Genomic DNA, 24,887 nt, shown 5'->3' with positions numbered 1-24,887 from the left:
CACAAGAAGTCAGAAGGTAAAGTCCTGTGCCAGCCTTTATAGCTGTGCTGTCTTAAGATAGCTTTCACTCAGGGTTTACGGCTAGTAACTCTTGAGATATTGTTAGTGAAATTTAAAATACCCTCTAAGCATGGGATACCCACTAGATTTCAAGGAGCTTGTACCCTCCGAAAAAATGAGCAAAAAAAAAAAAAACACCACACTAATTTTATATTCATTATGGCTAAGATGGTCATATCTTGAATATTAAGTAGGATATACTATTTATATTTCACTTGTTTCATTTTTATAGGCTACAAGAAAATTATAATTATGTATGTGTCTCACATTTTGTCTATACTGAACTTCTTCAAAGAATTATCTCCTCCAGTAAACATGTGGCCACACCTGGAGACATTTTTCATCACCATGAGAAGTAACTTGTTCCTGTCACCTACAAGGACAGAGGCCTAAATGCTGATGAATGCCCTGTAACACACAGGACAGCTCCCGCCAGAAAGAATCATGTGTTTGTGTGGAGGGTAAGGATGTGTGCTCATGTATGTGTGCATTTGGGTGCATACATGTACATTGCATATTCATGTGGAGACCAGAAGTATCTGGCTCCGTCTCTCTCTGCCTTCTTCTTTAAGACAGGGCCTGTCACTAAACCTGGAGCTCACCAATTCAGTTACACTGACTAGCCCCCCAAGATACCCCTGTCTCTGCCTCCCCAGCTCTGAGATTAAAATCATGTGCCATTTTACTCCTGTCACTTTTTTCATGGATACTGGGGATCCAAACACAGGTTCACATGCTTGCGGGGCAGGTACCTTACCAACTGAGCCTTCTCCCCAGACCTGCAAGAAATCACTTCCCAAACGAAAATGTCGATAGTGCCAAAGTGAAGAGGCTCCAGTACAGAGGGGCATCCATGTGATGTGGACCTCACTGGCTTCCCTGGGGCTGTAAAGAGAGCTGCCGCACGCTGCTGGGCTTCTTGCCCTTGTCGGGGGGGGGGGGGGGTAAGCGGGAGACAGTCTGACTTTGTTTTATTTTCTCCTAAAGCTAAAGAAAAATGCTCTTTCCCAGAATGAGACAAAATTTCAGGGATTTCCCCCCTATGATCAGCAGATAAAACAGTCTTCACTAACAAAGAACATAAAAGAAGGTGTATGTCTATCAATCACTCTCTGAAATCGATCTGGTATTACAACTTCCTGGTCTTAGAGAGCGGTGGCCGTTCAAGTGAAACTTGTAGATCTCATGTTGTTACTTCCACAAACTGCTTTAAGCAATTCTTAAGCTCTGCTACCATCAGATAAAGACATAGCCTTTTCCAACATTGCACTGGCAAAACAGAATGTTCTCATTAACTGATATTTAGACAATAACTTTCATTTCTCCCCAAACCTAGTCTCCAAATTACCAGCTTGTTTGGCTACAGTATCAGGGAACTGTTCTTGTTGTCATTTCTTCTTCAGATGAAGTTTAGTAAGCGAAGCATGGCACTTTTAATTAAGCTGGTCTTCAGAAAATGGGATAGAATGATGTAGCAGAGGAGAGCAAAGATGGACTGCAGGGTTTAAACGGAGACTCCGTCTCTATTTATAACCAAATCAATAGTCAGTCACCTTGGTATCCAGAAAAGCACGTCCCTACAAATATGGAAGTAACAGGAGGTTCATTTATGGAGGAATTAAAGGGGGAGGGTGTTCTTATCTCTGTTTGCAGAAGACTTGACTCAAGATTTTGAAACTCAAAGGCATGTTGTGCCTTGTCTCCTTAGAATGATCACACGCCATGCTTCAGAGTGTTGGTCATCTGGATCCTTCTCCCTTATTTTAAATATGTCCACTTCACCTAGCTTTTTCCTTTAACATTCTCCTTTCTGTGTTAGCCAGTTACTGGTCACTGTGATGAAATAACATAGGAGGAAAATCTGCCTACAATATAAAATGGTCAGGTTTTGACTCCTGGTTTCAGAGGATTCGTCCCTAACTACCTAGCTCCATTGCTAGAACATTGTGTGGCATGGAACAGGTCCCAAAGTAAAATGGCTCACCTCATGGTATTCAGGAAACACAGAGAGGGAGGGAGGAGGTCAAAGAGAAAGACACAGCCTCCCTGGGCAAACTCCCGTGGATCCAATCAAGATCTCTCTTGTTGGCTCGGCAGTTAAGAGCACCCCAGTTCAATTCCCAGCACCCATATGGCAGTTCAAAACTGTCTATAACTCTAGTTCCAGGGGACCTGACACCCTCACACAGAAACACATGCAGGTGAAACACCAACACACACAAAAGTCAATAAAGTTTTTTAAATTAGTCTTCACCATCTGCCATGTCCATTCAGCTATGAATCTGTTGACAGGTAGATTGATTGGTCAGGTGAAAGTCCTCATGATCGTGACAAATGGCTGCAGAGGAGACATGTATTCCACATGAGTCTTCGGAAGCCCTTTCACACGGAACCATAGCAGCTTCCCTCTTAACCTCACCGAGCCTCCCAGTGTCTACTCTTCTCATTTACCCCATGTCCATATCTTAAACATGTCTGAAAACCAACATGGATCTTTGTAGGAAATGTCCTTTGGTGAAGGGGCACACCACCCCACTTTCGGCTGACCCACTTGTCCTTGGGAAAACATTTAAAAGAGCCAGATGATTACCAGAAGGCAGAAGAATGAAATGTACTCCACACTGCCACATTAAAGAGACCTAGTGACCTCCCCTTCCAGTCCACCTTTGGGATCCTGAAGTGAGGTTAAAATACAGGGCCAGTGATGGGGGAATTCCTTCTGTGTATATGTTTGTCTTATTGGTTGATAAATAAAGCACTGTTGGCCAATAGGGAAGCAAGATAGGTGGGACTAGGAGAGGTGGAGGATTCTGGGAATTGAAGGCACAGTCAGTCACCATGTATATATAACTCGAGAGGAGGAGGAGGACCGGACCCTTTCTCCGGTAAGAGAAGACCACGTGGAAATACTCAGATTAGCAGTTATGGGTTAATAAGTCAGAGCTAGCCAATAAGAAACCATAGAAAATGACCAACAGTTTCATAATATTCTGCATGTTCATTTGGGACTGATGTGACTCCGGGACCAGGCTGGTGGGAAAAGTAACAGACCAGGGCTACATCTAAGCAGCCCCATCCCCTGTGACCCATCCCTGTCTGAGTTTCAGCCAATCTGACTGGCTGATGGACCTGTGAAAGCCCTTTTCTGAGAGACAGGTTTGCCGGCTGACTAGTGCCAGACTTCCAACCATTTCCGTGTCTCATCATGACATTCCTGAGCAAATTTCCCTTTGTGGGGGTACACTGCTGCAATGGTTTAAAAAGGCTGAGGGACAGAGGTGTCTCTTTAGCATATCTCTGCTTCTGCTGGACAGATTACAAAAGCAAATTTGTGGGGATTTGGAAGGACGGCAATGTGGTGGCCTTGAAGTCCCCAGAATCCCAGAAGACACAAGCACTCAGCATGATCCTGTCTCACCATTCCCCTAAACCTAGACTTCACACACGCAGAAATGCCTCCCTCACAACCCAGCTAAGCACACTCACTGAGCAATTCTCTACAAGTGAATCATTTGAGGGGATTTCAGCACCTATGAAGGTAGCTAAATGGCCAATAAAGGAGCCGCTATGGGCTCATAGCAAAGGAATTATGAACACAGAATCTTAATTTGGCCTCAGTATTAAGGATTTATCACCCTTGAACAGAGTAGAGACTGTAAGTTTTATTCCCACACTTAATTAAATCACAGTGCGATTTTTAAAAATCCGATAATTAACAAAGATGGGAGAAATCTGAATAATCTAATTTTCAAATGTTTGATTCCTGGTACTCATTTGACCTTAATTTAGAAGAGTCTCAGACACATTGCTCCATTAGTCACAGCACTATTCCATTTGCAGTATGTTTTGTTAATAGACTCATTTTTTTAGCAGTTTTAAGTTCACAGAAAGCACATTAAAAATGCTTTAGAAATAGCATTTGGAGGCTAGGAAGATAAGTCAGAAGTGTACACATGCATGTGCACACACACATACTGACATTTGTTAATCTAAAAAAGTGACACTCTATGCAACACGAAACTCAAGATGCTGAGAGCAAGCTGGGTTCCTGTTAAGTTCTATATTGTTTTCTTGGGAGATCATAGATAGATATGTTTGTAAAACTTAGGACTTGTGTTCACTTGTTTAATTTCCTAATGAGAGCAGAGCCTGGCCATTATCCAGAACCTGAAGATATCAAGATTCATGCACAGCAGGGCTTCTGCTCTTGGTGCTGTCCCCACAACAGACCAGGGAATTCCCTGCTTGGGGATGTCCTATGCATTGCAAGAGTTTCAATAGCAACCCAGGCCAGCCTCAACTCTCTGGTGCCAGCCCCACACCTACCCTCCCTTGCCACGCCAGTGGCCACAATAAGAAATGTCCAGAAATTGCCAAGTGTCTCTTGAAACCACTAACCTAAGGAAATCAAGGTCCATCAGTGCCCAAAACTCGTAAGCACTCCACCTGCTTTCTTCACCTTCCTGTAAGGTGTTTTAAGGAAACAGCCAGAGCTATACCTGCTAGTGACTTATACAACTAGCTTTGCTGTCTAGTTCAGTTTTCTTACTGTATCTATATCACATACTCCCTTCAACGTTCACCATAAAGTCTGCCATCAGAATGAAGGACAGTGTGCTGACTATCATCTCCACTGTCTTTTGTAAAGATGAAGGTCCCACAGCAGGGATTTTAACAAGGCTGTTGATACCACGGCGAAACTTGACTCACTTAGCTCAAGTGAATGGTTTCACTGTGGTTCTATCCCAAATCTGAGCAAATTTTAAGGGCTTTTTGCACTTAGCAAGTTTTCTTTTTCCAAGAAATAACAAATTCAAATCGCTTAGGATTTCATATATAGCAGATACTGCAGTGGAAATAGTACACATGCAGGGTGTGGTGGCCATCTTTAATCCCAGCAATTGGAGGCAGAAGCAGGTTGACCTCTGTGAGTTCAAAGCCTGCCTGGTCTACATACTGAGTTCCAAGACAGCCAGAGATATATAGAAAGACCCTGTCTCAAAAAAACAAAAACAAAAAGCACACATCACCTCACTCTAGCATTCCAATACTTCTGCAGAGGCAGATAGGGCTGTAGGTAACCCAAGTTCAGGGAATTGCAGCTGTGTAGCTCCTCATCAGCAACCCTTGGGTTGGAACTCAGTTCTGTGTAATGACTAGACAGATGCACTTCCCTGAGCTAGATGACCTCAGTCATTGAGTAAGACAGGTTAAAGTCAAAAGTTCATTACACTAAAGTATGAGGAAAACGTTCACAGTGAAGTTTGATTTTATTTTATGTGTATGAATATTTTACCTGTATATACAATGTCTGTGCACATGTGTGTAATGCCCTCAGAGGTCATAAGAAGGTTTCAAACCTGTAGAAGAAGTTACAGATGGCTGCGAGCCACCATTTGGGTACTGAGGATCAAACCCAGGTCCTCTGTGAAAGCAGCCAGTGCCTTTAACAACTAAAGCCATCACTCCAGCCCTCGAGCATGTGCTGTTTTAAAGACATTCCTATAGAAATGGAGCTGACAGATGTCAAAAGCAACTACTGCTTCTGCAGAGGACCTAGGTTCAGTTCCCAACACCTGTAACTCCTGTTCTATGGGGAACTGACGCCCTCTTCTGACCTCCATAGGCTCCTCAATTCATGTGGTCCACACAGACTCAGCCAGTCACAAACACATAAGCATGAAATTAGTAAGTACATTTTCACAATGAGTTCCTTACAAGTGTTACTGAGAGGGAAATAATGTGGGGTGAGGGAGCACGATTTCAACTACATGACTTGGTCAAAGAAAAGAGTATCTTCAAGAAGCAGCAGGAACTGAGGAGATAAGAGGGGAACGAAGAGGACTGCAGAGACCCTCAGTGGTGAGGAACTACTCTTGCAGATGGCCCAGCTTCAGTTCCCACCATCCACATGATGGCTCACATGATGGAGCTACCCCTAACTCCAGTTCCCAGGGATTCTACTCCCTTTTCTGGTCTCTGTGGGCACCAGGCATGCAGGTGGTACTCATATACATACTTTCCATCAGGACACCAGACACACAGTTATTATGCATGGATACCTTCTGTTGAGGCACCAGGCATACAGGGGGTACTCATATATACCTCCTGTCAAAACACTCAGAAATAAATACAGAGGGGAAGTAAGTTTTAAGAAGCATCTTGTGCCCAGGCAGTGGTAGCGAACACCTTTAATCCCAACACTGGGGAGGCAGAGGCAGGAGAATCTCTGTGAGTTCAAGGCCAACTACAGATAGGGCTGCAAAGAGAAACCCTGCCTCAAAAAAAAAAAAAAAAACAGAGAGAGAGAGAGGAGAGAGAGAGAGAGACCCAGGCATCCTCCTGTGATGGACAAAGGTCAGACTTAGATAAGGCTAAGACTTGGTTTGCTTTCTCAAGAATTCCTGGCACGGCTCCTTCCTCCCCCTTGTTTCCTTGTGACCAAGGTAGGTCAACCAGATGTCACTGTGTCCTTAAGGACTGGCCCTACTCCATGCCCCCCCCACACACACACATAATGTGGCACATTGCCACATTGTGTGGGTTAATCCTGATTGCCAGTTTGATGGGATCGTGCATAAACTAAGAGATCCACCCCCACAATGGATCTATGAAGGCATCCCAGAGAAGGGTTAACAGTGAGGGAAGACCTTCCTCCAGAGCCAGCAGCAACCCAGCTATAAAGAGGCTGGGAAAGCCGCCCTGTTTGCTTCCCTGCCTTGGCTTCCTCTGCTGCTGTTCTAACATGAGAACACAGTCTCCTCTCCTTTCCGCGGGGACTGAAGACCAGAGCATCGCTGAGCATCGTCCAGGCCTTCAGCCTACACGGAGACTGCTGCAGCATTCCGATTCCTAGCCTCAGCAGCCCCCAGGTTCTCAGCCCCTCCACCATGCAGCTGGCCACTCTTGGACCACCCAGCCCCAAGCTGCTGTCAGCAACCCTAGTAAGTATTCTTTATAACATACTCACAGACTATCGGTTCTGATCCTGCAGAGAACCCAGCCCAACGCTCAGGGAAATTGCACTGTTGAAGCAGAGATGGGAGCGGGTCTCTCAAGCACTCTTGACTGTAAGCGCTAGCACACGCCCACCACAAGTTGCTCTTCCTGAATCCGTAGCCATCCAGCCTGCTCCACCCCACCCCCACTTGCTGCTAGGGACTCTTCATTATTACAGGACATTAAGGTGCCTTTGGCAAGCTAAGGTCAGGAGCCTGCTGCATCTGACCCGCCAGTTCTTCCATTGAAAGACTGAGTTTGAAGACTCAAAAGAGTAAAGGAGAAAGACAGAGGTTAAGTCCCCACTGTGAAACAACCAGGCTGTCTATCACAAAGCCCCATCGACCCAATGTCCCAGGGCTGGGGTAAAAAAACAAGCAAGGGCTTTAGCAACGGTGGCACATGCCTTTAATTCCAGTTTAATTCCAGCACTCACGTGGGAGGCAGAGGCAGGCAGATCTCTGAGTTCAAGGCCAGCCTGGTCAACAAAGATATTGAGTTCCAGGACAGCCAAGGATGTTACACAGGGAAACCGTGTCTCAAAAAAAAAAAAAGCAATAGTAGCAACAGCAACAACAACAACAAAAAGGGCTTCGCCAAACACTGTCACCCAAAAAATGAGGCAATTCTCGGCAATTCTCGAACCCTTCCCACTGCCGTGCCTCAGTCTAATGATGATTCAGTTTCTTATGTTCCTCAAGGGAGTGCCTGTCGGCAGCTGTTTTTTAAGCTGCCCCCATCTGCCAGTTCCCCCAGGTCATAGCAGACAGGTACCATCTGTAGGGGATCAGTGGGAGGGGGGATGTCATCTTTCCCCTCAAATGAAAAAGATATGACGGAAGAGAATACCACACTCAGGAGGATTATTTTTAATTTAAAAAAAAAAGATTCTGAAGAGATGTCAGAACCCGCGGTGATCCCCGTCAAAGATTGGGCTGCCCTGAGACCTAGGGCTAAGGGGGGTAGGGAAGTTTATTTTTTGGGGTGTTCAGAGTGGTTCTGGGTAGGCTTGTGAGTCCTCCCAGGTGATTCTGAGTCTCTGGATATGCACTGATCTGTGGGGTTCTCCCAGCAGAACCAGGGACGGGCAGAGGCCCCCAACAGTTGGAGACTGGATGAAGAGCCCACTTTGGGTTTCTCTGCTACTGTTTTGAGGGTGTCAACGTCCAGCCAATAGTTACAGACCCCAACACAGAAAGACCTTTGTTAGCTGCTTTCTAAGCCTGGGGACAAGCCCCTTGAATGAAATCCAAACCCAAAAGTTAGAGATGGAAGACAAACAGTCAAGAGTGATTAAAAAAAAAAAAGATAAATCACAGTTTAAGGCCTTTTTATTTCTTCACAGAGGCTCTGGTAACAGCAGACTGTAAAGGCAAGCCCGCCACCCGCCACTGTGACATCAGACACACCCTTGCAGGATTTCACTGTTGGCTTTTATTCAGGTTTATTAGAATTCTCTTGATTTTTGTTTTGTTTTTCAGGAGAGGAAAACTTGTAGAGAGAACAGTATTGGGTTTTTCTTTTCTTTACAACCTTTGTGGAGTTCGTTGGCTTCTGTTTTGTTTGTATGTGTGTATGTAGTATGTGTGTTGTTGTTTGGGGTTGTTTTTTGAGACAGGCTCTTACTACATAGCTCCAGCTGTCCTGAAACTCACTCTGTGGACCAGGCTGGCCTCAAACTCACAGAGATCTGCCTGCCTCTGCCTCCCAAGTGCTGGGATTAAAATTGTATGCCACCACACCCCAATACAACCTTTGTTTTGACAAAAAAATACAGGTGTCCCATGTAAAAAATTAAAAGTCCTCCTGGTCCCAAGCTGGGGAAAAAGGCAGGCAGAAAAGACAATCTTCAAGAAGACGGTACCTTCCCGGCAGCCAGTGCCTTCTCTGGATAACGCTGTCCAGAGTCTAGCATGGCAGCTTGCACGCAAGGGCTGGAGCAGCTCTGGGGATGATTAACTGCAGGAGCAGCCCGCCATGCCTTTCAGTCCTGCCTGCAGCCAGCAGAGAACTCTGAGGGCAGGATGCAAGGTGTCCTTGTTAGCAGAAAGCCTCCCCTGCCATTAATTGTGTCCAGCGGCCCAGTACACACACACACACACACACACACACACACACACACACACACACACACACACACCACACCAACCAAGTGCAAGCACTGTCAAGAGAAAGTCGGTGGCAGCTCCTCAAGCCAGGCAGACGAAATGCCTTCCTAACCCGAAAGTGTTTCTAATTACAGCAGCTAATTACCAAACCTGCACTGCACTTAATTGCCATGAACAAAATCACAAAAGAACAATTAACAAGGGAAGCCAGAAAGAAAGGAGAGGAAGGAGGGAGCGCATATGCATATAGTTTCTAGGCTTCTCAGTTGTCCCGAAGAAAGCTCACCTAGCACAGAGGCATCAGAAGAAAGCTCACTTAGCACGGCTCAGCAAAAGCATCGGCCGAGAGCAGCCAAAGCACCCGCTACTGAAGGAGCAAGCAACAATGGCGGCTACCTCATTCATTCCTCTCCCTGCCTTGCGTTTCTTCAGCTCATACTGGCCTTCAGCTGGCTCATGGCACTTGCCTTTCCAGTTTTGTCATCATCCCCGAAGTTGCTTTGCATGCGTTACGATTTTGACAAGAGCCTAAAAACTAAGTGTGTTGCCCTCATAGCAAAAATCGGACTTACCCCCAAAATGACGAGACCAAAGCACCCGAGGCAAGGTGCTTGCGTAGCACACAATTCTTACACTGTGGATGGGGTTGTGTCCTTTCCAGGGATTGAAGCCCTACCCTCCAGTGCTTCCAAATGTAACCCCTCTCTGGAAGCAGCCATTGCAAATGCCTGCGGTGTGACTGCTATCCATGACGAGGGTCATCCCACAGGATGTGTCATTATGAAAAGAGGGAATTGGAGGCTGTCGTGGATGGCTCGGTGAGTGAAGTGTTTTTTATGCAAGTGGCGGTGGGTGGGGGTAGGGGGACGGGAGGCGGGTATGGTCCCCTGCCTCCATATAAGTAAGGCAGACATGGCATAGCACTTACGTTTGGAAGGCAGAGACCGGATGGTGCCTGGGGCTCACTGGCTAGCCAGTCTAACCAGTGGGTAAGTTCCAGGTTCAATGAGACACCTTGTCTCAGAAAATCTGGCCAAGATGGATGAAGATACCCAACATTGACTTTTGGCCTTCAAACACACATGTACCAACACACATACACATACACAGACTTACTAAACACAAAGCAGGGGTGGGAGAATTTAGACACACGTATATGGAGATATTAAGATAAACAAGCCATGTGCTGTAAAACCAAGAAACACCAAACCACTGCTAGCAAACTCACAGAAGCAAATAGAAGCAAACAAACCAGGTTTTTCTTCACAGCCCCGCAGAGGAAACCACCCTCCTGACAAACCTTGATCTTGAGTTTGGAGCCTCTAACACTCTGAGACAACAGAAATTTGTTATGTTACAGCAGCGGGACAAATGAACACACCCATCGATTTTAGCTCCTGATGCTCGTCCTCACTGGGCCCTCCCCTGTGAGCTCTTTCACGGCTACCCTTGCTCAACCAGTCGTAACTTCCCACCTGGACCCATTGCATGGGCTCCACAACTGCACCGCCTACTGCCCAACACTTTCCCTTTGTCAGAATTCTGCCATGTGGAACTCTGGTGAACTTCAGGGGCTAAAATGAAAGTAAAAGCCATAAGAGAACTGATAACGTCTGGAGGAGCTTCTGGTGTGTGCCAAGCACTGCTGAGAAACCCAAAAGAAAAGAAAACAGTGCAGCAGAGGTCCAGGTAGAAGGTACGCCGTGCAGAGGGCATCATGGGAACGCGAAGGAGAGGCCTGGCCGGTGAAGGAGGGAGGAGATGCCTTATGAAGGGCTTCCAGGAAACAGAGACCCGAGCCAAGCCCCAAAGCACCCTTTATCCAGACTGCACGTATGCTCACCTGAGAAGCTGATGGATGCAGATGCTGGCATCCTGCTGGCCCTTAGGCACTAGGACTTAATTGGTCCTGAGTGTGGTTTGGTTTCAGACATTAGCCAAATGCCAGATGAACCTAATGAATATATATATTTTTAATCCATCCTTAAGTGCTGTTTCTCTGCAAATTGGAATCACCTGTAGTGTTTTCCTAACAACTCCCTACCCCATGCCTGAGTCCCAGTTCTGGAGATTATATTTAATTGGTCCAAGTACAGCCAAGAACTAAGGCATTTTTTAAGACTCCCCAAGTGGTTGTAAAGTACAGTCAAAGTCAAATCACACTACTTTGAAGGAATGCTTTCCAAACTGGATGTCCTCAGCAATCAGAGGCAGACCTTGCTGACATGCAGATTGGAAATCCATCCTAGGTTAAAGATTCCACCTATGCAGGGAAGCAAGCAGGCTACCTTGGAATTTTCACCTCTCCCTCCAAGTCCATTCCTCCAGTCTCATGCCCAGCTCCGTAACAGACCGCCTGCTGCAGCCTCCCCTCCCTCTGCCCCCATCTGCAGTGGGTCTCACAGATCTCCCCTTCAATCCTCCTTTCCCCATACTCATGAGTCACTCTATCGCCTACAAATAAAATACTTTGACCTCTTCCTTTCCAATTTGCATACCCTTGACCTTTTTCGGTGGTCTATCTCTAGCTAAGACTTCAAGTGCTATATTGAACAGGTATGGAAAGAGTGGACAGCCTTGTCTTGTTCCTGATTTTAGTGGAATTTGCTTAGAGTTTCTCTCCAAGTTGATTTGGCTATGGGCTTGTTGTAAACTGCCTTTCTTGTATTGAGGTATGTCCCTTGTATCTGTAAAAACTCTCCAGGACTTTCATAACGAACGGTCATAGATTTTGTCAAAGACTTGGAGTTGGCATTTTCTTCGGGCCACCAACCAGCTTCCAGACAAAGACATGGAGATTTATTATTATAAATGTCCAGCCTTCGCTTAGGCTTGTCCCATTAGCTCTTTTAACTTAACGTAACCCGTATGTCCGTATTTCCTGATTCCTCCATATCTGGCTGACTGGTCCCTGGCATTTCCCTGGCATCTCTTGTTCTTCCCTCAAACCTAAATTCCTCTTCCTCTCCCTGGCCAGAAGTCCCACCTATATCTCTTCCTTCATTACTGGTTGTTCAGCTTTTTATTAGGCCAATCAGTGACTTAGGCAAGGTAAAACTTTGTCTAAATCAAAAAAGGTTTTCACTTTAACATTGTAAGACTATATACAATAAGAACAATTATTAAGAATTACATTTACACTATCCACTCCATTTGTATTTGGCAAACTCAGAGAAAATATTATTTATCCTACCTTGGTGAGCCTAAAGTTGTATTACTAATTTACTTTCTATCCTAACTTGCATGACCAACCCAAAATTATCTTTTTAGACTTCAAAGCATTTTCTTAAACAATTTAAACTTCTGTGTTTTTCGACCTTATGAGCTTTGTAACTCTTATGTAAGTTTCTTTTCTGAATTTGATAACAAGGAAAACTATAACTATCTCTTCTTCAACTCCAACAGAGACCTGAGAAGGATATAATGTTACCTGAGTAAACAGGAAGTGCAAAGCAAGCAACTTCTAAAACTATAGAAATGACAGAAGTATCTGGCTACCTAGATAATCACCCAAGGTTCCTCTGCAATGTTGGGGAATCCATATTCGGTCTATAGGCCTAGAATATCTGACAGACTTTTCCATGAAACAGGAATTTGAAGGACTATCCCACCTTGTCTTGGCAAAGCTGAGCAGTCTTTTTCTTTTGGATCCTGCTTGTCCAGTTTGTACAGTATACTATCTCCCTGGGTTACCTCTGAGGTTCCTATTTGAGTTCCTAAACTTTCCATTTCCAGATTTCTTTCAGTTTGGGTTTATTATATTATTATTGACTCTATTTCCATTTTCAGGTCTTAAACTGTTTTACTCATTGCCTTCTGCTATTTTTATTTGCACAGTTTTCTTTAAGGGATTTTTTTCATTCCTCTGTAAGGACCTCTATCTTATTCATAAAGGCTGTTTTAAGGTCTTTTTTTCTGTGCTTCAGCTATGTTACAAATTTCAAGGCCTACTATGGTAGGATTGCTGGGCTCTAGTGGAGATATATTGTCCTGGCCATTATTGACTTTGTTTTTATGTTGGCATTTAGGCATCTGTATTTGGGAAAAATTGTAATTTTAGGAGTTGATATCTGGTCTTTGTTGGGTGGGTGCTTTGCTCCTTGGTTTCTGTTGCCCTTTCTGGTTCTTAGGAGAGTGTGGTGTCTGTGTGTTGCCTGGTAAGAAATTCTTCTGGGATCCTGATAGGTGTGGTCAAAGGCATTCCAGGTGAAATGTTTTACTAGGTATTGAGAGCTGTCAATTAGGAATGGGGATGGGATGGTAGGGGAGGGAAGAAAGCAGGTTGTTTCACCAGGATCTACTTTGTCCTCTAGGAATTGGGACAGAGAGTGAGGAGAGGGCAGATGGTCTGTTACACAACTGCTGATGAGACTTGGAGTGATGGAGGGAGCAGTGAAGACCCGTTAGTCTGCCTGCTTTGCTGGCCAGGTTCCCAGGGAGTGGCTGCTGAGTTTGGGGGCTGGAATGAAACAATGGGGGGTTTGGAAGGGAAGATTTGTGTGATCCACTGGAGTCCCCCCAAGCAGAGAGGAAGGAGGGATTGCAGCAGGTGGCCTGACACAGAGCTAGGGATGAGACTGGGGTTTTAGAGGATCTCGAGGAGAGGTGAACCTCTTCAGTTAGCCTGCCAGCTTCCTTGTCTGGAATCTGACCTTCAATTCTTGAAGCTGAAGGGAAGCAATGCTAACTAGAAACTCAGTTCTACTCAAAGAAAGACTGTCAGGAACGAACAATGGGTAAATATATGACAGCTTCGATTTTCTTCATAAGATGACTGTTTATTTAAAGCAGAAAACAATGGAATATTGTTGGATATATGAATTATGTGGAATTAAAATGTAACACACCGGTAACTCTTCCCCCACCTCTCCATCTAGCCACACCACAGCCAGATCCAGGTGCAATGACAAGGAACTAAATTTGAATGGATCCCTTCCTAAGCGGCCTCTGTCAAACATCCCCTTGCATTAGTTACTTTTCCTGCTGCTACATCCCTGACAAAAGCAGCTGAAGGGAGAAAGGGCTTATTTGGGTCCATCGCTCAAGGGTGCAGAAGTCACAGGGGGGGATGTCCTGGAATCGGGAGCTTGAGGCAGCTGATCCCATCCCACCTGCAGCCAGGAAGCAGACAGCAATGATCTTACTTAGTTACTACCTAGTCAGCAGCCCCAGCCCAGAGAGTGGTGCCACCTACATTCAGGGTGGGGCTTCCCACCTGAATTAACTTAATCTAAATAATCCAGTGAAGTTGACAACATTAATTGTCACCCCTGCAAACCTCAAACTCCTTATGATCAATGGCGTCATCGTTGTCTTTCAAGGTTTTAGACAGTTACAGAGATTGTGCTGATGGTCTATAAGGCCCTACTTGGGCCCTAGGAAGTTCCAGAGCCTACTGAGACCAGCAATGATCATTCAGTGTTACAAAATTTCCCACCCAGTTCCACAGCCACCTTGCCCCAAATGAACACTCAGAGACTTATATTAATTATAAAACTGTTGACCAGTGGCTTAGGCTTCTTATTGGCTAGTTATGTCTTAATTATTAACTGATTTCTATTAATCTAAGTATTTCCATGTGATCTTATCTTACTGGAGACTGCCTGACACATCCTCTCTTCCTGGGCCCTCTTCCTGGGCTCACTCCACGACTCCTATCTGACTACCCTTCCCAGAATTCTCCTCCTCTGGTAGCCCTGCCTATCCTTCCTGCCTGGCCACTAGCCACACAGTGTTTTATTCATCAACCAATAAGAGAAACATATACACAGAAGGAGAACCCCATAAAATCAGTAATCTTCTCCTTGTCCTCAGCTCCCATCACTGGACAGTCCCTTGTCCCCCATCCCTACTGGAGAGTGAACCAGGTGTTGTTATTGCATCTACTCAAGTGGGCATGAGGCAGATAATAAGATGGGGAAACATAAGAAAGGTGGAAGGAGCCGGGCGTTGGTGGCTCACGCCTTTAATCCCAGCACTCGGGAGGCAGAGGCAGGCGGATCTCTGTGAGTTCGAGGCCGGGCTGGACCGATAGCCTCCGAAACAATACAGAGAAACTCTGTCTCGTAAAAAACAAAAGAAAGGTGGAAGGTAAGCCCTTCACCCTGCTAGATAAAGGGAAGAGTTTCAGCACAGCTAATTAAAAATTGCTCCGTCTGGACAGTGGTAGTGCACATCTTTAATCCCAGAACTCGGGAGGCAAAGGCAGGTGGACTTCTGAATTGGAGGCCAACCTAGTGCACAGAGTGAGTTCCAGGACAGGCTCCAAAGCTACAGAGAAACCCTGTCTTTAAAAGAAAAAGAAACAAATAAATAATAAAAATCGCTCTGAAGATTGCCTGTATGGACACAATATTTTTTGAAGAGATATTTTCAAATAGCAGTATTAAAATGGCAAGTATCCATGCTTTAGGTGAAAAACATGCATGACCTCTCCAGAGGTCCACCACAACACCACAGTCGCAGTCCCTAAATACCCAAGCAAAAGGAATGGATCCAAAGGAAAGCCAACAGCCGTATAGCTCAGTGGCACAGTTTGGGCGACAATAGGCCTGCACCTCCTGACCATACATGACTCAGACCCTGAAGTTTGAGGAGAAGGCAGTGAGAGGAAAGCAATGAGGTGGCAGACATCTGCTCTCACTAGCAACAGCCCCCATGCAAGCTGTGAGCCCAGGGCGCCCCATCGCCCACCACCAAGCTCCTGTCAGCATACCTGTGGCCGGTGCTGGGTAGGCTGAAGCAAGGCTGTTTGCGCACTGGATCCCTGTGTATTTTGTGGGCAATGAGAACATCACCATTAGCCCTCAGCATCTCAGTGAAAACAGCGTAGTTTGCTGGGAAGCCAACACATGCTAACAGGGAAAGCAACCCACCTCCTTGGAGGAGCTCTATTGACAGACGGGCTGTGATGCTGGGCCCAGCCTCAGGAAGAAAGCTCTCTGTTTGGAAAGCGACAGGAGTTGTTCTCTAGCTGTAGTTTCCCACACACCACACACGGAGCAATTTTGTTTAAGGCAGACACATCTCCCATCGTTTCCCCGGCACAGGAAAACAATCAAAGAGTTAAGACCAGTTTCGGTGAACTGAGGAGGCAGAACCAATACCTCATGCAGTCATGCTCAATCTCCATGTAACAAGAATCTCCTGGGCACCAGGCCACCCTGCAGCTTGGGTCTCTCCTGCTCTGAGTGCCACTCATAATTCTGCAGACATTAGGCTCACGCAATTCTACTTACCTGTCTGCCTACCTGGCTGTTAAGACTCTTCTGGGCAGAGCACACCAGCTTGGGATGCAGAGTGAGCCAGGCTGCCAGGATGAACCTTGGCTTCTGTGCTTCCTTGTGTCTCAGTTTCTCCACCTATAAAATGGGTAGCAGTAGCACCTACTACGGAAGACTGTCTTAAGGAGGGGTTGGCAGGGGAAGAGCAATGGGGTACCGGGTAAATTTGCTCTAAGTTCATTGTATATGTATACAAAAATAATCCCATGTTCCTGAATAATAATTATTATTTAAAATGTATTAAAAGGAAAAAAACCAAAGAGTTCCCTGAGGGTGAGAAGTATCTGCTTGCAATTTTGCTTGGACTGGTCCTAGGCATGTGGGAGCCACAGCGGGTTCCATCTCTTCCTAGAGAATCCTCATTTCCCCCTTGATTCCTAACAGATTTTCCTAACAAATGAGCCAAGGGAGTTTCAGGCCTGTGAAAATGAGGTTGTTTTCAGTGCTATCCCTGCCTCCCAGAGGCCCTGCTTCTTATTAAATGGTTCCATCTACTACAGATCAAAATATTGCTTTCCTAGTCATAATTTTTAATAATTTATTTGATCAATGTAAGGTCTTTTTTAATTACAAATGGCCTAACTCAAAAACAAAATTAAGTGCAGGGAAGTAATCCTATTTTCTCCATGTAGTATATTCTGGAATAATATATAATAGCCAAGTGTGTCTTCCAAGCAAAGGTTTTTCTCAACCCAAGTGATGCTCTAAGAGAGAAACTCTCATCTGAAGATGTCAGCCACCCATTAGAACCAGGAGGCTGGCAGAGTGGATTGGCTAACGCCCATCTCCACGTGGTGACAGACGACATTTATTTTGTCTCTCCAGAAGAGGTTCACACTCAGGAACACCAGTTCATTCTCTACGCTGATTTCCCTGGCCCACTTGTGCACACACGCATATGCACAAGCACACAGGTACAAACACACACACAATACACACACACACAATACACACACACAACACATACACACAATACACACACACACACACACACACACACATGCTCAAGCCTGTCAACACCTTCACTGACTTCCCACCTCTTGGTTGGACAACAGGATTGACACATCAGGGGAGCTTAGGTTATACATTGGGTTTACAGGCCTGTGAGTAGAAGTTTGTGTGTCGTGGAACCATTGCCAGGTAGAGAGCACTGGCTCTTTTGTGGCTGGGAAATTTATAAGTAACAGGAGTAATCCGTGACAAGCGTGTGAGGGTTTATGAAAACACCGAAGAGAACGGACTCTGCGGCTGAAAGTGTCTTAGGAGCAGTCATCAGAAATCTCTTTACACACGCTCTCCACCAACCGGGGAGTAGATACTGGGTAGACATCACAGGCTGTAGGACTGTTCGGCTTTCTCTTTAATACCTGGCTGAGAGTGAGAGCTCAGAAAAGAAAGTCACGTGATACGGTTTCAGCCGCTGCTCGAGGAAAATGAGACCACAGAAGTGTAGCCAAGCGCTCAGGGCCCTTTACACTATCAGATTCAGGGATTCAGAGCCTAAATTTAACTTAGCTAGGACTGCTTCCCCTTAGCTCTCATGGAGAGACACTGTCCGATCTCAGAACTGTGCAGCCAGACTCTAGGCCTCTTCTATCAGGACAAGCAACATCTCAGAAAGGGGAGGATTTTCCTTTTTTTTTTCTTCTCCCTTGCTCTGTGGAGTTACAGACCCAATTAGGGCAGCATGGGGGGGGCAGCAGAGAGCAGAGTAAGAGGTCCCGCCCTGTCCTTCCCCAGCTGACCCAGGTCTGTAACCTCATGCCATCATCCCAGGCTGGGCTCAGGCTCTTGGTGCCTTTAGAGACGAGGTCTTACGAAGCCCAGCAAGCATTTCAGAGCAAGATGAGTGCAAAACGTTCAAGCTCTACACTGAAGCCTTACTTCCCTAAGTGTGCCACATGCTGGATAACTTTGGATGGGGCAAATGGAAATGTGTTGGGTAGCTGTGCATTAATTTGAGTGCATATTAGCCATACATAGGCAGCGCACAGTGATTTCATGGATATTGCTTCAGGATAAGGCTAACTTTATAGATCTCTAACATGGGGCAGTTCCCTTGCCTGTGTTTCCAGTTAGCTCCAGTCTGCAGCCATGTGCATAGATCGCCCCTAAGGTACAAGAAAGAAGGGGAACAAGCACTCACTTGCAAGTGTTTTTACATGTTTAGATCATTTTGTAGGTGCACACTTACTATCATAAGCATGATTGTCTTTCTTTTTTCCCCTTTGAGAGGATTTCTCTGTGTAACAGCCCTGGCTATCCTGGAATTCACTGTGTAGACCAGGCTGGCCTCGAACTCAGAGGTTCATCTGCCTCTGCCTCCCAAGTGCTGGGATCAAAGGCATGCACCACCATGCCCGGTGTAAGTGTGGTTTTCGTAACAAAATTTGTTCAAGTCTGAGAAACTTTAGAAGAATAGTTTTAATTTTTTTTAAAGATGTATTTACTTATTACATATACACTGTTCTGTCTACATGCCAGAAGAGAGCACCAGATTGAATTGCAGATGGTTGTGAGCCACCATGTGGTTGCTGTGAATTGAACTCAGGACCTCTGGAAGAGCAGCCAGTGCTCTTAACCTCTTAGCCATCTCTCCAGCCCCAATAGTTTTAATTTCTAAGATCACTGGAGGTATCAAAGATGCCACCCAGTGCTTGGGATTCAGCTCAGCTGGTGCTCACTCTGGGCAGTCTCAGGCAGCATGAACTCCTGCCATTGTCTACCTCTCCCCAAGAGCCAAGACTTCAGTCTTGGACTTCCGGGCAGAAAGGCTTCCAGTGAGGAGGCTGTCACCCTGAAATGCACATCATGGCCTTTACCATACTACTTAAGCTTAGGGTAGTTCTCATTGTCACCCTGAAATGCACATCATGGCCTTTACCATACTACTTAAGCTTAGGGTAGTTCTCATTGACAAATATTTGTTTTGCTGGTTTTAGTCACAGTTTAACAATGATTAATTTTCCAGTAATTTCAATATAATATACATGTTTTCCTTTTAAAAAAAAAAGAAAATTATCTTATATGCTATTTTATCTCCTTTGTGAAAAAAATCTATTTGTGGGGCTTTTGGGGGGGTTTGTTCTTTTGTTTATTTGACTGTTTTTTGAGAGCCAAAGCAATATATATTTACTTTAGTGAATTTGAACACTACAGAAAAAGCACAAAGTCGGGAGGCTCTCTGGCATTCCTGTGAGTTCAAGGCCAGCCTGATCTACATGGTAAATTACAGGCCAGAGTTACAGAGTGAGACGCTGTCTCAAAGAAAATAAAAGCATAAAGTGTTTTAAATCGTATCGCCATGCCAACTAGAAACTATATGTGTGTGAATATGTATATGTAACATTCTTACATGTCTAGACACGCATGCTGCTGCAGTTTTACTTTCTGCTGTAGACATGCTACTTTGTAGCTTGTTTTACCCTTCACGCGTTACCAGCCTTTCTTCTTTGTAGCCTATAGCCCTCTCCCCTCACCACCTCCACACACCACTTCCTTCCTTTTCACTAAGTAGGCAGCCTCTCCTCTGAAGAGGGGGAAGCCATGAGAAAACAGCAAATCCCTGGCTTTCCTGATGCTAAGTCAGCAAACACCCTCACAGCTGTGCACACATTCTCCCCGCTCCCTTTGCTGGGCCGGGAAGACCATTCTCTGCTGGCTCAGCTCGGCCCTCCTCAGTGTGCTTTGGACCTGACCGTGGTCTCCCTGAGGCTCTGGGTGGGGCTGTCCAGCAGCCTCCCAGCCTCTGCTAATGAACAGCTCTGAAGTCTACATGTCCTGGGTCGGGGAGATTACTCAGCCAGCAAAGCACATGCCGCTAAAGCCTGCAGACCTAAGCTGGTATCCTCAACGTCTACATTTGAGTTCACTGGCGTTTAGAGAGCTCTCTCCCAGCAGCTGGTGAGGATAAGGGCCTCCGATATGCTCTCACCGCCCCCATCCTTCCCACCCCAGTTTGCCCTTTTCCATCACAGAACTCACGGCAAATTGTGATCTGCTCTTAGGTCTGCATCATCTGGAAAGACCTGTAATGCTCAGCTTTAGTTGTCAACTTGACATGACCTAGCATAAGGAGTTTTCAACCTCAGGTCGGCCTGTTGGCATAGAGTTGGGGAGAAGGATTGTCTTGATTATCAACTGAGTTGGGAAGAACCACCCTGATTGTGGACGATACCACTGCATGCTGGGTCCTGGGCTGTCTAAGAGTAAACGATCTGAGTAATAAGCAGGGAGAGCAAACAAGGGTCCATGCATTTATTCTCTCTCTGCTCCTAACTATGGGCACAGTGCTTTGAGTTCCTGCCTCGACTGCTCCTCAATAATGATTGTAACCTGCGGCTGTAAAGCCAAATAAGCTACCATCTCCTTCCCCCAACCGCATTTTGCCGGGGCATTTTTCATAGGAACGGAAATGAAGCTAGGATCGGGACTGTGTCTGCTTTGCCGGCACCGGACCAGCACGCAGCTATAGGGAGAGTGAAGCCATCGCGTCGTCAGCGTATAAGCAAGGTGCAGCACACCAAACTCAGTCCACATCCGTTTAGCTTTTCCCACCACATCCCAGCGCTGTGTGGACCCACAAGTCTTCCCGTAAGTATCTGATTGTTCCCTTATTGAAAGGAGCTGATGGATGAGTGCTGAGGACCTGCCTACTTGTTTGGAATCTTCCAAGTGGAAGATTATTCATCAGAGACCTACAGGAGAGGAAAGGGTGGAAGAGGAGAGGGGCTATGGGAGGAGGAAGGAAGGGAGCAGCCCTATGCAAAGTTAACCAGCCTTGTCTCCCAGGAACTCCTCTATTCTGAGGCTGTTAGCCAGCCAGTTTCCTAGGCCCATTCTTTTCGTATCCCTGCCAAACCATCCCTGGGAAAGGCAGGGCTAGACGCTCTAAATCCCGAGGTTTAAGATGATAAAGACCCTCAGAGGCTGGTGTGGGCCTCTCAGGCCTTTTTGTTCCCTGCCCCTTTGTTCCAGCAATTTCTCCCATCTCAAAGGATTTTCAGCGGCATCAAGAGCCTGACACTTTGCCCGTCCTCGTCCTCGTTCTCACAGATGTCTCCAGAGTAAGACAAAGCCATGTTGGCACCAAGGAGGGCCGGCAATAAAGGGGGACTGAGAGAGAAGAAAGCCCCGGGACAATCTGGCTGGGCCCAGTAGATTCAGTTGCTGCAGCAACAGAAAGTCAAACAATGAAGAGGGGAGGGACAGCCATTTTCTTCACTCTGTCCAGTTGTCATGGATACTGAGATTTTAAAACTAAAGGGGTAAAGGGGCTTCCTTCATGCTCTAAAAAAACGGTGTCTTTTCATTCGCTTGGCCCGCATCCTTGCTCTGGGTTAGGGACCTTCCATCCAGAGTCTTATTGGAATCAGACAATCAACTGGGGGTGTTTCCTATATAGATGACCTCCTAGGCACCAGCCCCCAAACTGGTTTTATGTAAAGCTAGGCATATAGACCCAGACACTCGGGGAGATTTCCATCCCTACTTAATCCCTACTCGAAGACCCTGAAGTTACTTCTTCCAATATTTCTCAAGACCAACACAGCTCAGCTCCATCTGTGCCTATCTCCCGGCCTCCTTATCCTAACAAACATTGGCAGCAGTGTCTTGCTAAGCTGGGAAGGCTGGTATGGTGAGGAGGTCACCGGCTTTGGTCAAGACTCATATCTGCCACTCCCCAGAATGACCTTGAACAAGGTACTTGATGGTTCTGAATCTTATCAGGTCAGGTAAATGTAAATTATGATCTCTGCTGTGTGGCACTGCAGATGCCAATGCTAAGTTATGTAATACTAAGGAGGTGCCTGCCATCCCTTAGTACTTAGTCTATACCCAACACTACAAAAGTAAGAAGCCTTTGACCTACCCACTTACACATACCCATACGCTCACACTGAGATGCACACACTTACACAATCAGAAAGATCAGTGGTTCGAGACCTTCCTAATGCTGTGACCCTTTGATACAGTTCCTCGTATTGTGGTGATCCCCAACCATAAAATTTATTTGGTCACTACTTCATACCTGTAACTTTGCTACTGTTACAAACTGTAATGTTGCAGGTTATCTGATTATTTGACCCCTGCTGAGGTCATGACCCACAGGTTGAGAACCACTGAAATAGAAGCTAGATGATAGAAAGAAACATAGATACATAGACAGATAATTGCTAGACAGACAGACAGATGATACACCCACACAGAGGCTCATATAAACACTCTCATTCTTACACACTTATTTTCACACACACAGTTTCCATTTGTGAAATTTTTTTTAAAAATGGGGGAGAGCTTGCTTATTTTAGTCATTTTCTAGCAATAGAGAGTGCAGCTTGCCCAAAACAAGCAATTCTATCTGCCCACCCATCCATTCAACAAACTGAGTTTGCAATGAATGTCAAATGCTAAAGTCATAAAAGGACAATGGGCAGAGTTACCAGCCACTGCTTCCCATTTGCCTGATGATGGGACATTCCAGCCTCACTCTGCTTCTAGGAACTCAGTATGGCCCTGTGACCTCAGCTCTCTTGGCCTCTGTATATTTTTATTTCCCAACACTTGGCAAATCCACGAAACTCCATCTGTGCATGACTGCTTGGACGACGAGGGTAAGGATGGCTCACACGGTGCTGTGGTCAGTGGAGTTGAGCTGGAAGCATTCCCTCTTTGCTAGACTCTGGTAGGTCACATTGACACCAGTATCTCACAGCACTCAGAAATAAACACTTATAAATTTTATAGGTGATAATCTGCCCTGTGGGACTGACTGCTTCTTCCAGCTTGAGTTCCACAGGATCTTCAGCATGGCCTTGTCCTGGGGCTGCATGGGGCCAGCAGCTCCTTTCTTCACCCTCAAGTTGGGAGCCACTTCCAGCAGGTGCCTGAGGGGAGCAGAGGATCCAGGTATATGTGTCTAGTTCAGGTCTGAGATTATCAGTCATTTCATAGTAGCTTCTTAGCCAGGCTTCTGTTTAACACTGAGAGGCAAGGCTTGGCTATGGCTCTACTACTTGTTAAATATGTAACTTGGAAGAAACGAATTTTGCTATTACACTGTCTCAGCTGATGATAGGTTTGTATCTGCTAAACCCAGAACATGCACAAAAGATCATAAGTCAAACATGTAATATACCTAACCTACTGAATATCAAGACTTAGGCCAGCCTACCCATTACACATGTTCAGAACACACACATTAGGTTTTGGTAGGCAAAACTATCTAACAGAAGACCTACTTATAAGGAAGGATTGAGTAACTCATGTGCTTTACTGAAAGTGAAAAACTGAATGGTTATATGGTATACTTTCATTCCATTATAAAGCTGAAAATCATTAAGTTAAACCATCAAAGCCAGGAACTATATTCACTGTTTCTTCATCCTCAAAGTGTAAATAGTAACCCTCATGGGATTGATGGGAAGCACTTTCCTAACAAATATTAAAGATTAATGGCAGCTGTATATACTTTTATTGCAATTACTCCTATCAAATCCACTGTGATGCTACATAAAAATAATGCATCTGCGTATTAAAAGGAACTGAACCGAATGACAGAAAAGTAAAAGCTATTGACTTGTCCAAAGTAGTGGGGTTGGCTGCTCTGACTTTTATCCCACTGTAGTAGTATTTCCAAATCAAAATTCAAAAATTAAAAGGGAGAATCAGAGACTGATTTACAAAAACTACATGAACAGAAAGAAAGTTTAATGGATTGCTCTCCTATCTGTCTCCCACACAGGATTCATTTCTCCTAATGGAACAAATGGAGTTCCAGGAGGGAAGAGATGATCCTAGACTAGACCTCAGACATCAGAAGCAACCCACACTCTCAGGTCAACAGAATTAATTCTGTAACAACAGACAGTTGATTCATAGCACGTCCTCCCCTGAAACCCTCACTCTGCCCCAGATGGAGCGTGCTAGGGTGGCCGTGGAGTATAACGCCTATCTGAGTGCATGAAAAGATGAACACCAGGACCGTCCTGAAGCGTGTGGCCCTTGCTTGAAAGGAGAAAGTGAAATATAGGCTGCGATTCAATTCTCAGCTGGAGAGAGTAATCAAGCTGTCCTTGTAAGGAGGCCAGATGAAGACCGCACAGCTGGCGGGGGGGGGGGGGGGGGTAGGGGTTAGGGGGGGCAGCACCTGGTTCCACCTTAGTGAGGGAGGAGGAGGAGCCAGAAGACCCTGTGGGTATCACGCAGACAAAATAAACACTGATGGAGCAAGCGGAATTGTCCAATCATTCCCCTGGGGGGTTTCGTTGCAGCAGGTCTGCCCAGCCTTTGTCTGCCTGCAGGTACTTAACTACACACTAGCACACTATCTGCTGGTAAAGACAAAAGTCAGGTGCTTGTCAAAGGGTGAGGATTCCATCTCACCCAGTCAGAACAGCTATCACCGAGCAAACAAAGGACAGCTCTCACAGTTGTC

The 24,887-nt window shown here is 45.7% G+C and overlaps 1 long non-coding RNA gene across 2 annotated transcripts; it reads left to right on the top strand.

The window, feature by feature from the left end:
* The first annotated feature begins 6,666 nt into the window (after positions 1-6,666).
* Positions 6,667-24,554, top strand: LOC110343636. 2 transcript variants are annotated; one of them, XR_005870443.1, is made up of 4 exons: positions 6,667-7,004; positions 9,829-9,985; positions 20,857-21,043; positions 23,198-24,554. It is a non-coding gene; the product is annotated as an uncharacterized LOC110343636 (long non-coding RNA). The 2 variants fall into 2 exon arrangements; XR_005870442.1 differs by having other exon boundaries at positions 21,428-24,554.
* Positions 24,555-24,887: the final 333 nt, after the last annotated feature.

The sequence above is a fragment of the Mesocricetus auratus genome, unplaced genomic scaffold (assembly GCF_017639785.1).
Source record: "Mesocricetus auratus isolate SY011 unplaced genomic scaffold, BCM_Maur_2.0 Super-Scaffold_4256, whole genome shotgun sequence".
In the NCBI taxonomy this organism is placed as follows: domain Eukaryota; kingdom Metazoa; phylum Chordata; class Mammalia; order Rodentia; family Cricetidae; genus Mesocricetus; species Mesocricetus auratus.
This window is presented reverse-complemented; position numbering and strand designations above follow the sequence as displayed.